We start from the raw sequence: 13,793 nt of genomic DNA, 5'->3' as shown, positions 1-13,793 counted from the left end.
ACAAATCTTTAAGTAAACTTATCAAGAAAAAAGAGAGAGATGACCCAAATTAAAAGGTCAGAAATGAAAGAGAAGTTACAACCGATACCACAATATACAAAGGATTGTAAGACATTACTATGAATAAACTATATGCCAACAAAATGGACAACTTGGGTATAATGGATATATTTTCTAGAAACATACAATCTTCGAAAACTGAATTAAGAAGAAGCAGAAAGCCCAAATGGACTGATAACAACTAGTGAAATCAAAGCAATAGTCAAAAAACTCCTGGTACACAAGAGCCCTGAACTGAATGGCTTCACAGAAGAATTCTACCAAATATTCTAAGAAGAACTAACTCCAGTCCTCCTCAAACTATTCTAAAAAGTTCAATTAGAGGGAAGACTCCCAAACCCTTTTTATGAAGCCAGTATTATCCTAATTCCAAAACCAGGTAAAGACAAAACAAAGAAAGAAAACTACAAGCCAATATTGCTGATGAACACAGATGCTAATGTCCTCAACAAAATATTGGTAACTGGATCCATAAATACATTAAAAAGATCATACACCCACCATGATCAAGTGGGATTTATCTGAAGGATGCAAGGATGGTACAATATTTGCAATTCAATAAACACAATAAACCACATAAACAAAATGAAGGACAAAAACTACATGATCATATCAATAGATGCTGAAAAAACAATATGATAAAATTCAGCACCCATTTATGATAAAAACACTCAGCAAAGTTGGAATAGAGGGGTAATACCTCAACATAATAAAGGCCATATGCAAGAAACCCACTGCCAACATCAAACACAATGGCCGAAACTAAAAACTTTTCCCTTAATATCAGGAACAAGACAAGAGTGTCCATTTTCACCTCCCTTATTCAACATAGTACTGGAAGTTGTAGCCATAGCATGCAGACAAGAAGAAATAAAACGCATTCGAACTGAAAAGGAGGAAGTGAAACTGTCATCATTTGCAGACAACATGATAGTGTAGACAGAAAACCCCAGTCTCCACCAAAAAAAACTACTCGATCTAATAAGTGACTTTGGCAAAATAGCAGGAGACAAAGTCAATATTCAGAAATTGATGGTATTTTTGAACACCAACAATGAACTATGAGAAAGAAAAAAAAGGGGAAAAAAACCCCATTTACTATAGCGACAAGAAAAATAAAGCACCTCGGAATAAATTTAACCAAGAAGGTAAAAGAACTGTACTCACAAAACTACAGAACACTGAAGAAAGAAATTGAGTAAGGTAAAATTAATGGAAGCATACACCATGCTAGTGGATTGGAAGAATTACAAGCATTAAAATGTCCACACTACCCAAAGCAATCTATACATTCAATGCAATTCCTATTAAAAAATTAGTGGCATATTTCAATGATCTAGTACAAATACTCCATAAGTTTACATGACACCTAAAAGACCTCAAATAGGCTCAGCAATCTTGAAAAAGAAAAACAAACTTGGAGGGATCACAATACCCAATATAAAACTATACTACAAGGCCACTGTAATCAAAACAGCCTGGTACTGGCATAAGAACGGACACATATAACTGACCAGAATAGACAGCCCATAAATAGACCCATGTCATTATGATCAATTAATATTTCACAAAGAGGGCAAGAGCATACAATGGAATAAAAATAGTCTCTTCAATAAATGGTGTTAAGAGAACTGCATTGATACATTCAAAAAAATGAAACTAGACCACCAACTTACACCATACACCAGAATAAACTCAAAATGGATAAAGGACTTACACTGGACAAGGGTTTAATCTCCAAAATATATAAAGAACCCATATGACTCAATACCAGGAAGACAAATAATCCAATTAAAAATGTGCAAAGGATCTGAATAGACACTTCTCCAAGGAAAACAAAGTGATGGCCCAGAGACATATGAAAAGATGCTCAAAATCACTAGCCATCAGAGAGATGCAAATTAAAACCAAAATGAGATATCACCTCACACCTGGAGAATGGCTATCGTTAATAAATCAACAAACAAGTGTTAGCGAGAATGTGGAGAAAAGGGAGCCCTAGTGCATTGTTGGTGGAAATGCAGACTGGTGCAGCCACTGTGGAAAACCGTATGGAATTTCCTCAAAAAATTAAAAATTGAACTGTCTTTTGACCCAGCAATTCCACTGCTGGGAATATACCCTAATAATACTGAAACACCAATTCAAAAGAATTTATGCACCCCTATATTCATAGCAACACTATTTATGATACCTGAGTGCTGGAAACAGCCTAAGTGCCCATCCATAGGTGACTGGATCAAAAACTGTGGTATATTTACACAATGGAATTTACACAGCAGAAATAAAGAAGGAACTCCTACCTTTTGTGATAGCATGGATGGAACTGGAGAGTATGGTAAGTGAAATAAGCCAGTTGGTGAAAGACAAATACCAAATACAATTGTATTCCTCTCACTTATAAGAGGAATCTAATGAACAAAATAAACTAGTGAGCAAAATAGAACCAGAGACATGGAATCATGGAACAGAATGACAGTGGCCAGAGGGGAAGTGGGAGGTAGATAATGGTGGAAAGAAGGGGAAGGGACTAATCAAAGAACATGTATGAATGGCCCATGGACATGGACAACAGTGTGGGGATTGATTGTGGGGGTGGGAGTGAGCTGGGCGGAGAAGGGCAAATGGGGAAAATTGGGACAACTGTAATAGAATAACAATAACAATAAAGTTAAATGTAAACTCACCATATGATATAAAATTCCCTATATAGGAATCCAAGAGAAATAAAAGTGTGTCTATACAAAGACTTCTTTACAAATGTTCTCAGCATTATGTGTAAGAACCCCAAACTGGACACAATCCAAAACAAAGTGAGGCATAAAGTGAGACATAATCATACAATGTAATGCTAACAGGTAATTAAAAACACCAAAATACTGATACATATTGTAACATGAGTGCACCTTAAAAACATGCTAAGTAAAAAAAGACAAATGCAAAACACCACATCTTACTATATTTTGCCATGTATAATGCACTCCTATGTATAATGTACATCCACATTTTTGACCCAAACTTTCAGGAAAAAAATCTTTCATTTTAATTTTTAATACAATTTTTAATGTATTCATACTTAGAAACAAAACCGATTATTGTATTCCAGGGTATTATTTTGCATATGTATATCGTTATTACTTTCTAGGGTTACACTTTTAATGCATCAGCATAAACAAAAGAATTAAAAACATTTATATAGATACAGAATTACTACCACCCATGTAAAACACACACCCTTATTTTTCCCTCAAAAATGTGCACATTATACATGGGAAAATATGGTATATCATTCCACATACAGCAGGTGCTCTAATAAAGTTGTTTCATTGTATGTTGATGAGATGCCATAGGAACTTAATTCTTGTTTATACCAATTACCTTATGGTAAAATTGGTTTAATTATACATAGTTTCACTTAAAGTCAGAAACCTGTAACTACACTGAGAGGATTTAGTATAAATGAAATGTTCAGAAAAGGCAAATTTAGAGAGAGAAATCAAAACCGTGACTGTCTAGAATAAGGTGTGGAAGTGGGAAATTGTGAGCAATGATCAAAATGTTCTAAAATATTCACAGCTTAGCTCTAAGAATTTACTAAAAATTAAGAAAAATACATGTTAAAATTTTTCAATTTTCAATCATGTACAAAATGAAGTCCAAATTTTTTATGAGGGTACTAACAGATTGCTATAATCTACTTACAATCTATTTAACTTGTTTTATCTTCTGCTGCAATCTCTGCCAAAAAGCCTCCTGCTCGTCATATTAAATTATTTACTATTTCCTAAATGTGACAGACTACTTAATGTTTCTACCTTTCTTCAAACTTGCTATTCTAATTCAAAAGTCAAAATATTCTTATCTGTATCTCTTGCCAAGTGAACTTCACTTGTGTTTTAAGTACAGTCCAGTAACTACAAACAGAAGGTAACCCATACAGGGGTACCTCAATACTCGTCGTTAATTAGTTCCAGAAATCAGGACAAGTGCTGAAACCAAGAGTATAAAATGATTAAGCATTTTCTCTTGTGGGGCAGCGTCCTGACTCACAAGTTCTAGCAAGTGTAATAAGTCTCAAGGTATGACTGTGTATTTTTGAATAAATGATTGATTAAGAATGACAGTGAAGACCCTGGCTGGGTAGCTCAGTTGGTTACAGCAGCAGTACCCCACCTTTTTGGGACCAGAGACTAGTTTCATGGAAGATAATTTTTCCAAGGATGGGTTAGGGGTGGAGGGTAGATAGGAGGTGGAGCTCAGGCCAGGGATGGGGGTGGGAGACAGGAAGCAGAGCTCAAGCATAATATGAGCAGTGTCCAAAGACCAGAAGGAGGGAGGTTGGGGACCCTGGGTTAGAACATCATTCCAATAAACCAAGGCTGCAGGTTCAATCCCTGGTCAGGGAGCATACAAGAACCAACCAATGAATGCATAAATAAGTGGAACAACAAATAGATCTCTCTCCCCCCTCCCCACTCCTTCTAAAAATCAATCATTAAATATATAAATCTCCCTGGCTGGTGTGGCTTAGTGAATTGAGTCCCAGCCTGAGAACCAAAGGGTCACCAGTTCGATTCCAGGTCAGGGTACATGCCTGGATTGCAGGCCAGGTCCCAAGTAGGGGGCACACAAGAGGCAACCACATATTGATGTTTCTCTCCCTCTCTTTCTCCCTTCCTTTCCCTCTCTCTAACAGTAAATTAAAAAATATTTTTAAAATAAATATTTTAAAACAAATAAATCAAGCAAGATAGCATTTTAAAAAAATGATAGTGAAGAGAAATATCCTAAAGTAGGTAAAATGAGCTCTGCATCACAAAGACACTTGTATAAGGATGGTTATCACCAACGTCATATTCGACAGAAAAATAGGAAGTTCATACAGTCATTAAAAAGAGATATAGCTTACTTATTTGTACTGACATAGAAAGATATCCTAATATATGTATAGTTAACAAAACAAAAGAAGTCACTCCTATAGTATTTTTTTAAAACTATGCACAGAAATAGTAAGTATTGTATGTGTGTACAATATGTATGAGGAAGTTGAAGGGCTGAAATGATCACACCAACTGCTCTGAGTATAGGCAAAGAAGTACGAGCAACCTAAATGTCCATCAACTGATGAATTGTGATATGTCCACTCAGTGAAGTATCATTCAGCCATAAAAATAAATGAAGCCATAAAAAGATCAATTCTGATACAACATAGATGAAACTTGACAATAGTAAGCTAAGTGAAGAAGCCAGACACATATTATACGAACCCATTTGTATGAAACACCCAGAATATGTAATTCCATAGAGAGAAAATATATTAATGGTTATCGGGGACTGGAGGTGGTGGGTGGGGATGGTGAAAGACATCCAACAGATGATTCACAAAAGAAAAAAATGGTAAATTACTGACTTCCATCAAACTGTAAAATGTTTGCTCTACAAAAGACCCTGTTAAGAAGATGAAATAGAGAGAACCAAGATGGCGGCGTAGGTAGACACACTGCGCCTCCTCGCACAACCAGAACTGACAGAAAATCAAACGGCAAGGAAGACCGACACCAAGGAAATAAAAAATAAACATTCATCCAGACCGGTAGGAGGGGCAGAGACGGGCAGCCCGGGCGAAGAGGACTCCGGTTGCTGTGGCGGGACCGAGACTGGCGGAGTGTGGGACCAACAGGGCAGGCAGTCTAACCACTAGCAGACCCTGCGGCCCCACATTCGCGCACAGATAAACCGAGAGGGCCGGACTCAGAGTGGCGGAGAACAGGGCAGGAAGAGCAGCGGGTAGCACCCCACGGCCCCACATTCGCGCACAGATAAACCGGACAAAGGGCGGGGAGTGAAGCAGACCATGCAACCCAGGCAAAGCTCTGAGTGAAAACACCCGTGGGGGTTGTGGTGGCAGCAGGAGAGACTCCCAGACTCATGGGAGAGGTCGTTGGAGAGACCCACAGGGGCCTAGAGTGTGCACAGGCCCACTTACTCGGGAACCAGCACCAGAGGGGCCCAGTTTGATTGTGGGTGGCGGAGTGGAAGATTGAAACCCGGTGGAGAGTGGAGCGGGCGCCATTGCTCCCTCTCAGCCCCTCCCCCACGTAAAGCATCACAGAGCAGCGACCAACGTTACCCCGTCCCACCCCAGGAACACCTAAGGCTCCGCCCCTTTAAGTAACAGACGCACCAAGACAAAAAAAAAAAAAAAAAAAGGCCCAAATGACAGAACACTTCAAAGCTCCAGAAAAAATACAACTAAGGGAGGAAGAGATAGCCAACCTATCGGATGCACAGTTCAAAACACTGGTTATCAAGACGCTCACAGAATTGGTTGAATCGGTTCGAAAACCAGATGAAAAAATGAAGCCTATGCCAAGAGAAACAAAGGAAAATGTACAGGGAACCAATAGTGATGCAAAGGAAACTGGGACTCAAATCAATGGTGTGGCCCAGAAGGAAGAAAGAAACATCCAACCAGAAAAGAATGAAGAAACAAGAATTCCGAAAAATGAGGAGAGGCTGAGGAACCTCCAGGACATCTTGAAATGTTCCAACATCCAAATTATAGGGGTGCCAGAAGGAGAAGAGGAAGAACAAAAAATTGAAAACTTATTTGAACAAATAATGAAGGAGAACTTCCCCAGTCTGGCAAAGGAAGTAGACTTCCAGGAAGTCCAGGAAGCTCAGAGAGTCCCAAAGAAGCTGGACCCAAGGAGGAACACACCAAGGCACATCATCATTACATTACTTAAGATGAAACAGAAGGAGAGAATCTTAGAAGCAGCAAGAGAAAAGGACACAGTTACCTACAAAGGACTTCCCATAAGACTGTCAGCTGAGTTCTCCAAAGAGACCTTACAGGCAAGAAGGGGCTGGAAAGAAACATTCCAAGTCATGAAAGGCAAGGACCTACATCCAAGATTACTGTATCCAGCAAAGCTATCATTTAGAATGGAAGGGCAGATAAAGTGCTTCTCAGATAAGGTCAAGTTAAAGGAATTCATCATCACCAAGCCCTTATTATATGAAATGTTAAAGGGACTTATCTAAGAAAAAGAAGATTAAAAATATGAACAGTAAAAATGACAGCAAACTCAGTTATTAACAACCATACCTAAAACAAAAACAAAAGCAAACTAAGCAAACAAGTAGAACAGGAAGAGAACCACAGAAATGGAGATCACATGGAGGGTTGTCAATAGGGGAGTGGGGGGGGAGGGGGGGGGAAAGGTACAGAGAATAAGTAGCATAGATAGGTGGAAAATAGACAGGGGGAGGGTAAGAGTAGTGTAGGAAATGTAGAAGCCAAAGAACTTATAAGTATGACCCATGGACATGAACTATAGGGGGGGAATGGGAAAACTGTAATAGCATAATCAATAAATAAATTTTAAAAAAAGATGATGAAATAACAAGGTATAGACTAGGAAAATATATTTGCAAACTGTATGTGTGACAAAGTACTCATGTAGAAAATATAAGAAATCTCAGGACTCAAATTTTTAATAATTCAGCTAGAAAATGGGCAAAGATTATGAAGAGCTATTTCAGTAGAAAGTATTTGTGTGGCAAATAAGCATATGAAAAGATACAGCCAACAACACTAGCCATCAGGGAAATGCAAATTAAGACTATGCTTACTATACACTATATATATACACTTACTGAACAGCTAAAATACAAAAGCAGCAATTCCTAGTTCTGGTAAGAATGTGAATATAATGGATCTTTCACATGTAGCTGGTAGGAATGTAAAATGGCACAGACACTTTGGGAAATGGTTTGGAAGTTTCTTTAAAAACTAAATATAGCCCTGAGCAAGTTGCTCAGTTGGTTGGAGCGTTGTCCCGTACACCAAAAGTTTGTGGGTACAGTTCTGGTCAGTGTACATAACTAGGTTATGGGTTCTATCCCAGTCGGGGTGCGTACAGAGGCAACCGATTGATGTTTCTCTCCCCCTTCCTCTCTCTCTGGAATTGGTGAATATGTCCTCGAGTGAGGATTAGGGGAGAAAAAAGCTCTAAATATATACTTATAAGTTACCAACTGCATTCCTGGGCACCCATTTCAAAAAAATGAACATGATTATTCACAGCAGCTTTATTTTTAATAGCCCCAAACTAGAAAAGACAAAATGTCCTTCAAAAGGTGAATGGTTAAACAAGCTATGGTACATCCTTACCATGGAATCCTACTCGGCAATAAGAAGAAATGAACTATTGATTCACACAGTGACTTAGATGAATCTCAAAGGATTAGGTGAGTGAAAAAAGATCACACACTATATGATTCTATTTATAAAACATTCTAAAAATGACAAAATCATAGAGCTAGAAAAGAGATCAATGGTTGCACAGGAGGCAGGTGTGGGGTTAGCACAAGGGAGACCTTTGTGGTGATGGAACCTATTAATGCTGTGATGGTTACACAATATATATCTATATTTAAATGGCACAGAACCATACATATAAAATGTACCAATGTCAATTTCTGGTTTGATATTGTACTATGTGTAGTATGGGGAGGTGAAGGGTACAAGGGACCTCTACTTACTGTTTTTGCAATTTCCTATGAATCTACAATAATTTCAGAATTTAAAATTTTATAAATCCTCCTCACTAAAAATGTGTTTTATACCCCTGCTTTAAACTAGATTTTGAGTAACTAAATAACTGTTCCAAGACTATTCAAGTTACATTATTCCTTTCAAATCCGCTAAGAAACTTCAATTCTGCTACTGGTTTCCAGTAGCCTATAGGAATGAACAGTCCCCATAATAGAGGTCTAAAGAAACCAGCAGTTCCTAGACCAAGTTTTGGATCTTCAGTTCCCTTTGTATCCCTCACTCCAGAACTCTGGGAAGCAGCAGCTATTCCTGTGTGAGTGTCAATTTGTTCTATGGTTAGTAAATGCAAGTCTGGTGCAGCTACCTGCAGCAGAATGAACCCCCAAATAATCCTTATGTTCTCTTCCTGATGATGAAGCATGAAAACTTCCATATTTTCATTTTAATGTTTTCTATAATTAATTAACAGTACAAAAATACAATAATCACAGAATAAGTTTAAATTCCTTGATACATCTTTCCCTTTCCAAGTAAATCCAAACTAGTCAGTAGAGAAATTTATATCACTCATATTCTTTCCTGTATACTTTTCAGAAATTATCACTAGATCATTTTTTTCATTAGCTATCAGGTAAAAGCAGCATGTAGCACATTCTTTGAATAATTTCACTACATATAAACAGAAATTTCTACTATCAGGAATAGTCAGGAAATGATTCTAGATTGTATAGGGTTCAACAATTCTTCTAAATGTGCATTGTTACACCTTTTCAAATGAAGTATAAAGAGTTATTTAGGATTAACATTATGAATACCAATTACAGAGTTACATTACAACAATATAGTGAAATCATGAGGGACTATTAATACATAGTGCTGTTTGCTCCACTTGTAAGTGGTCCCAGAATAGTGCTGTATTTATTTACCTATTTATTTACTTCATTACTTGTTTATTTTTAGCTTGCATCCTTTCTTTGTTCTTTTTTTCTCCTTGCTAAAAGCTACCTAGAATTTACCTTTGCACCTTTTTCATTTGTATCATCCCTGAGAACCAGAAAACCACTAGCTCTGTGGTTCAAGGTCTATTTTATTTTTAAATTACTATTATATAAGCATAAAAATTACCAAGTCATAATAGAAGATGTGTTCAGTTTTTATACCCAGAGGGCATAAAATAATTTTTTTAGACTACTTCAAGGAGAAGGAAAAAATGAGACACTTGAATGAGTCAACCCAGAAAAAAACCAAAAATGGATGGAGCTAAAAGCTGTAAACACATCACAAATGCCTACTCAACATTTCTAATGAGATGCTAAAACTCAAAATACACAAAACAAAACTCATTATTTTGTTTTTTCACCCTCTAACAAACCTGTTCCTCTTGAACTTATTTGGCTTAATGTACAACTGTGTACAAGAAAATTTCTTGCCATTACCTAGGAAAGTTGACAGAGTACATACCAAAAGAGCCAAAAATTCTAGTTCTAGGTAAAAAAAAAAAAAAAAAAAAAAAAAAAAAAAAACAGGGAACATTTTGCAACTATCTACCAGAAAGCATGTACAAGAATATTTACATCATCATTTTCTTAACAGCAAGAACTAGAGGGAACTAAAGTGTCCGAAAACAGTAAATTGTAATATATTCATATAATGGAATTACAACATACCAGTGAAAAGAAATGTACCTTAGATGAGTATGTCAACATGAACAAAATCTTAAAATCATAATGTTGGACCAAAAAAATGTCCGAGAAGAACACATGTATACAGTGTAATTTAATCATATGAGGCTCAAAAACAGGAAAGAGTAAAAAAAAAGTATATTAAAAAGAAAATACAAAAGTGGGAATACTTAAGTAATGAAATAATACCAAATTTAGGATAATGGTTCTTTGGTGGGTAGAGAGAAGTCACTGTCCTGAGGTCTGGAGAGGTGCGAAGATGTCATCACATTTCTTGAGATAAAGGTTGGGACAGACATCCATTTATTATTACTTCTCTGTATATCTACATTATGCCCTTATAGAATAGATTTTAATTTTTTTAATCCTCACTCAAGGATATGTTTACTGATTTTAGATAGCAGAGGGAGAGAGAGTAACATCGATCAGTTGCCTCCTGTATGTGCCCCAACCAGGCATCAAACCTGCAATCTAAGTATGTGCCCTGACTGGGAATCGAACCCTGCAACCTTTTGGTGTACAGGTCAATGCTCTAACTAACTTAGCCACCTGGCCAGGGCTGCAGGACAGATTTTAGAATAAAATTTTTATTGTAATTATTTAATATGGTTAAATCCTAGTATTTTTAAAATCTGGGTGCTAGGTACACAGATGTCTATTATACCACTTCCTATGTTTTTGAAATCTTACTGAAGAAAAAAGAATCACCCTGGCTGGTGTGGCTCAGTGGACTGAGGGTTGCTGGTTCGATTCCCAGTCAGGGCACACACCTGGGTTGCGGTCCAGGTCCCCAGTAGTGGGTGCTGGAGAGGCGACTGCACACTGATGTTTTTCTCCTTCTCTTTCTCCCTCCCTTCCACTCTCTAAAAGAAAAAAATAAAATATTTCTTAAAAAAAGAAAAATGAATCATCCACTGACAACTTGCATCATTTATTCAGTGCTATATTAAATAGTGTATTGGAAGATATAATAGAGTAAAATAGCTCCAAGCCTCCTAACAATTTAAATGAAAATTACAAAATGTTTGAGACACTTTGTATTTTGGAATACAAAGGGTGTTTGACTTCTAATTTCCATTCTCTGTAGAACAAGAACAGGTCATTCTTTTATTGACATGCATAATATATCACATTTTCTGTTCTGCTGATGCTATAAATTCAATACCAATTCTCCAGCCACATCAGTTATGAGCATAAAGTATATCATGTAACCTTAGATTTAAAATAGTGGATGCTATAGCCATTGCAGTACATTGAGCTCCATAGAGACAGCGCCGGGGCAAGTGCAAGCCAGACGGGCACTGGGCGACTCTGTGCTCGCTGAGGAAAAGTAATTAAACGTGGGCAAAGGAGATCCTAAGAAGCCGAGAGGCAAAATGTCATCATATGCTTTCTTTGTGCAAACTTGCCGGTAGGAGCACAAGAAGCAGCACCCAGATGCTTCAGTCAACTTCTCAGAGTTTTCTAAGAAGTGCTCAGAGAGGCGGAAGACCATGTCTGCTAAAGAGAAAGGAAAATTTGAAGACATGGCAAAGGCGGACAAGGTCCGTTATGAAAGAGAAATGAAAACTTAATATTCCTCCTAAAGGGGAAACAAAAAAGAAGTTCAAGGATCCCAATGCACCCAAGAGGACTCCTTCGGCCTTTTTCTTGTTTTGTTCTGAGTATCGCCCAAAAATCAAAGGAGAGCATCCTGGCCTATCCATTGGTGATGTTGCGAAGAAGCTGGGAGAGAAGTGGAATAACACTGCTGCTGATGACAAGCAGCCTTATGAAAAGAAGGCTGCTAAGCTGAAGGAGAAATACAAAAAGGATATTGCTGCATACCAAGCTAAAGGAAAGCCTGATGCTGCAAAAAAGGGAGTTGTCAAGGCTGAAAAAAGCAAGAAAAAGGAGGAGGAGGAAGATGAAGATGAAGATGATGATGATGCATACATAAGTTGGTTCTAGTGCAGTTTTTTTTCCTTGTCTATAAAGCATTTAACTCCCCTGTATACAACTCACTCCTTTTAAAGAAAAAAATTGAAATGTAAGGCTGTGTAAGATTTGTTTTTAAACTGTACAGTGTCTTTTTTGCATAGTTAACACACTACCGAATGTGTCTTTAGATAGTCCTGGTGGTATTTTCAATAGCCACTAACCTTGCCTGGTACAGTATGGGAGTTGTAAATTGGCATGGAAGTTTAAAGCAGGTTCTTGTTGGTGCACAGCACAAATTAGTTATATATGGGGATGGTAGTTTTTTCATCTTCGGTTGTCTCTGATGCAGCTTATGCAAAATAATTGTTGTTCTGTTAACTGAATACCACTCTGTAATTGCAAAAAAAAAAAAAAAGTTGCAGCTGTTTTGTTGACACTCTGAATGCTTCTAAGTAAATACAATTTTTATTAGTAAAATAAATAAATAAATAAATAAATAAATAAATAAATAAATAAAATAGTGGATGCTGCGAGAACAATTCTGCTTCCTTTGATGTGACAACTGAGCATCCATCTTCCTCCCGTTCAGCTGATTCTTCAGCATGTTAGAGCAGAGAAGAATGGTTTTAGTCTTATGCCCAAGTTAAACTAAAGACGCTGGCCACATAATACACATGCTCCATTTTTTAAAAACATTCTGAATCTTGGGCAACTGTCTCTTATAACTACCTCACAGTTTCTAAAAGTGGTTATTGTCCAAAACTGGAAGAACTTAAGTCTTCTCAGATGACCATGTGCATGAATGGAGGGAAATAAACAAAAAATAAAATTAAAAAAGATGAGGTCTAGTCCTAGCTGGTGTAGCTCACTGGATTGAGCACGGGTCTACGAACCAAACGGTCGCTGGTTCGATTCCCAGTCAGGGCACATATGTGGGCTGCGGGCCAGGTACCTAGTAGGGGGCACGTGAGAGGCAACCACATATTGATGTTTCTTCTCCTGTCGTTCTCTTTCCCTTCCCCTCTCTCTAAAAATAAATAAATAAAATCTTTAAAAAAAAAAAAGATGAGGTCTGATAGGGGAGGAGCCAGAAAAGAAAATCAAAAAAGGGACAGTAACTTAAAGTTTATTCCAGTTATAATGCAAGTTATTCTGACTGTAAGGTAGCATCACATGACATGCTTCTGAGTCCATTCCTGAGATATTCTGTTATGCTTACCTGTCTGTTTTGTAGACCTGTGCATCTCTGGCACTAGGGGGTCATCTGGGTTTGGATCACACAGCAGTGAACAAATGGATAAAAGAACTTTGGAAATAATTAAAAGCAGGAGACCACCATGATCTTAGAACATCAAGACAAATGCCACCATTACTGTTAATATTTGGGTGATAAATTCTTGTTTTAAATGCAACCTTAGGTGGTTTGGAACAGTAGTCTGTAGGAAAAGGAACTGGCAAAAGAATACACCATCTTGACATGGGTTGTCATTAAGTCCCATAATTGTGGCTTGCCAATGAAACATATCATCTACAACTGGACCTGCAGAACATTATGCTGGAGAGTGATG

General features: G+C 37.5%; 1 protein-coding gene and 1 pseudogene across 3 annotated transcripts in view; one reads left to right on the top strand and one right to left on the bottom strand.

The window, feature by feature from the left end:
• Positions 1 to 13,793, bottom strand: part of BMPR1A (bone morphogenetic protein receptor type 1A) — a 175,402-nt gene that overhangs the window by 101,700 nt on the left and 59,909 nt on the right. The gene's annotated exons all lie outside the window — the stretch shown is intronic.
• LOC112305383 (high mobility group protein B1 pseudogene) lies at positions 11,640 to 12,672 on the top strand (annotated as a pseudogene).

Source organism: Desmodus rotundus, chromosome 4 (assembly GCF_022682495.2).
Source record: "Desmodus rotundus isolate HL8 chromosome 4, HLdesRot8A.1, whole genome shotgun sequence".
NCBI classification, from domain to species: Eukaryota; Metazoa; Chordata; class Mammalia; order Chiroptera; family Phyllostomidae; genus Desmodus; species Desmodus rotundus.
Note: the sequence above shows the minus strand (reverse complement) of the source record. Positions and strands in the feature narration are given on the sequence as shown.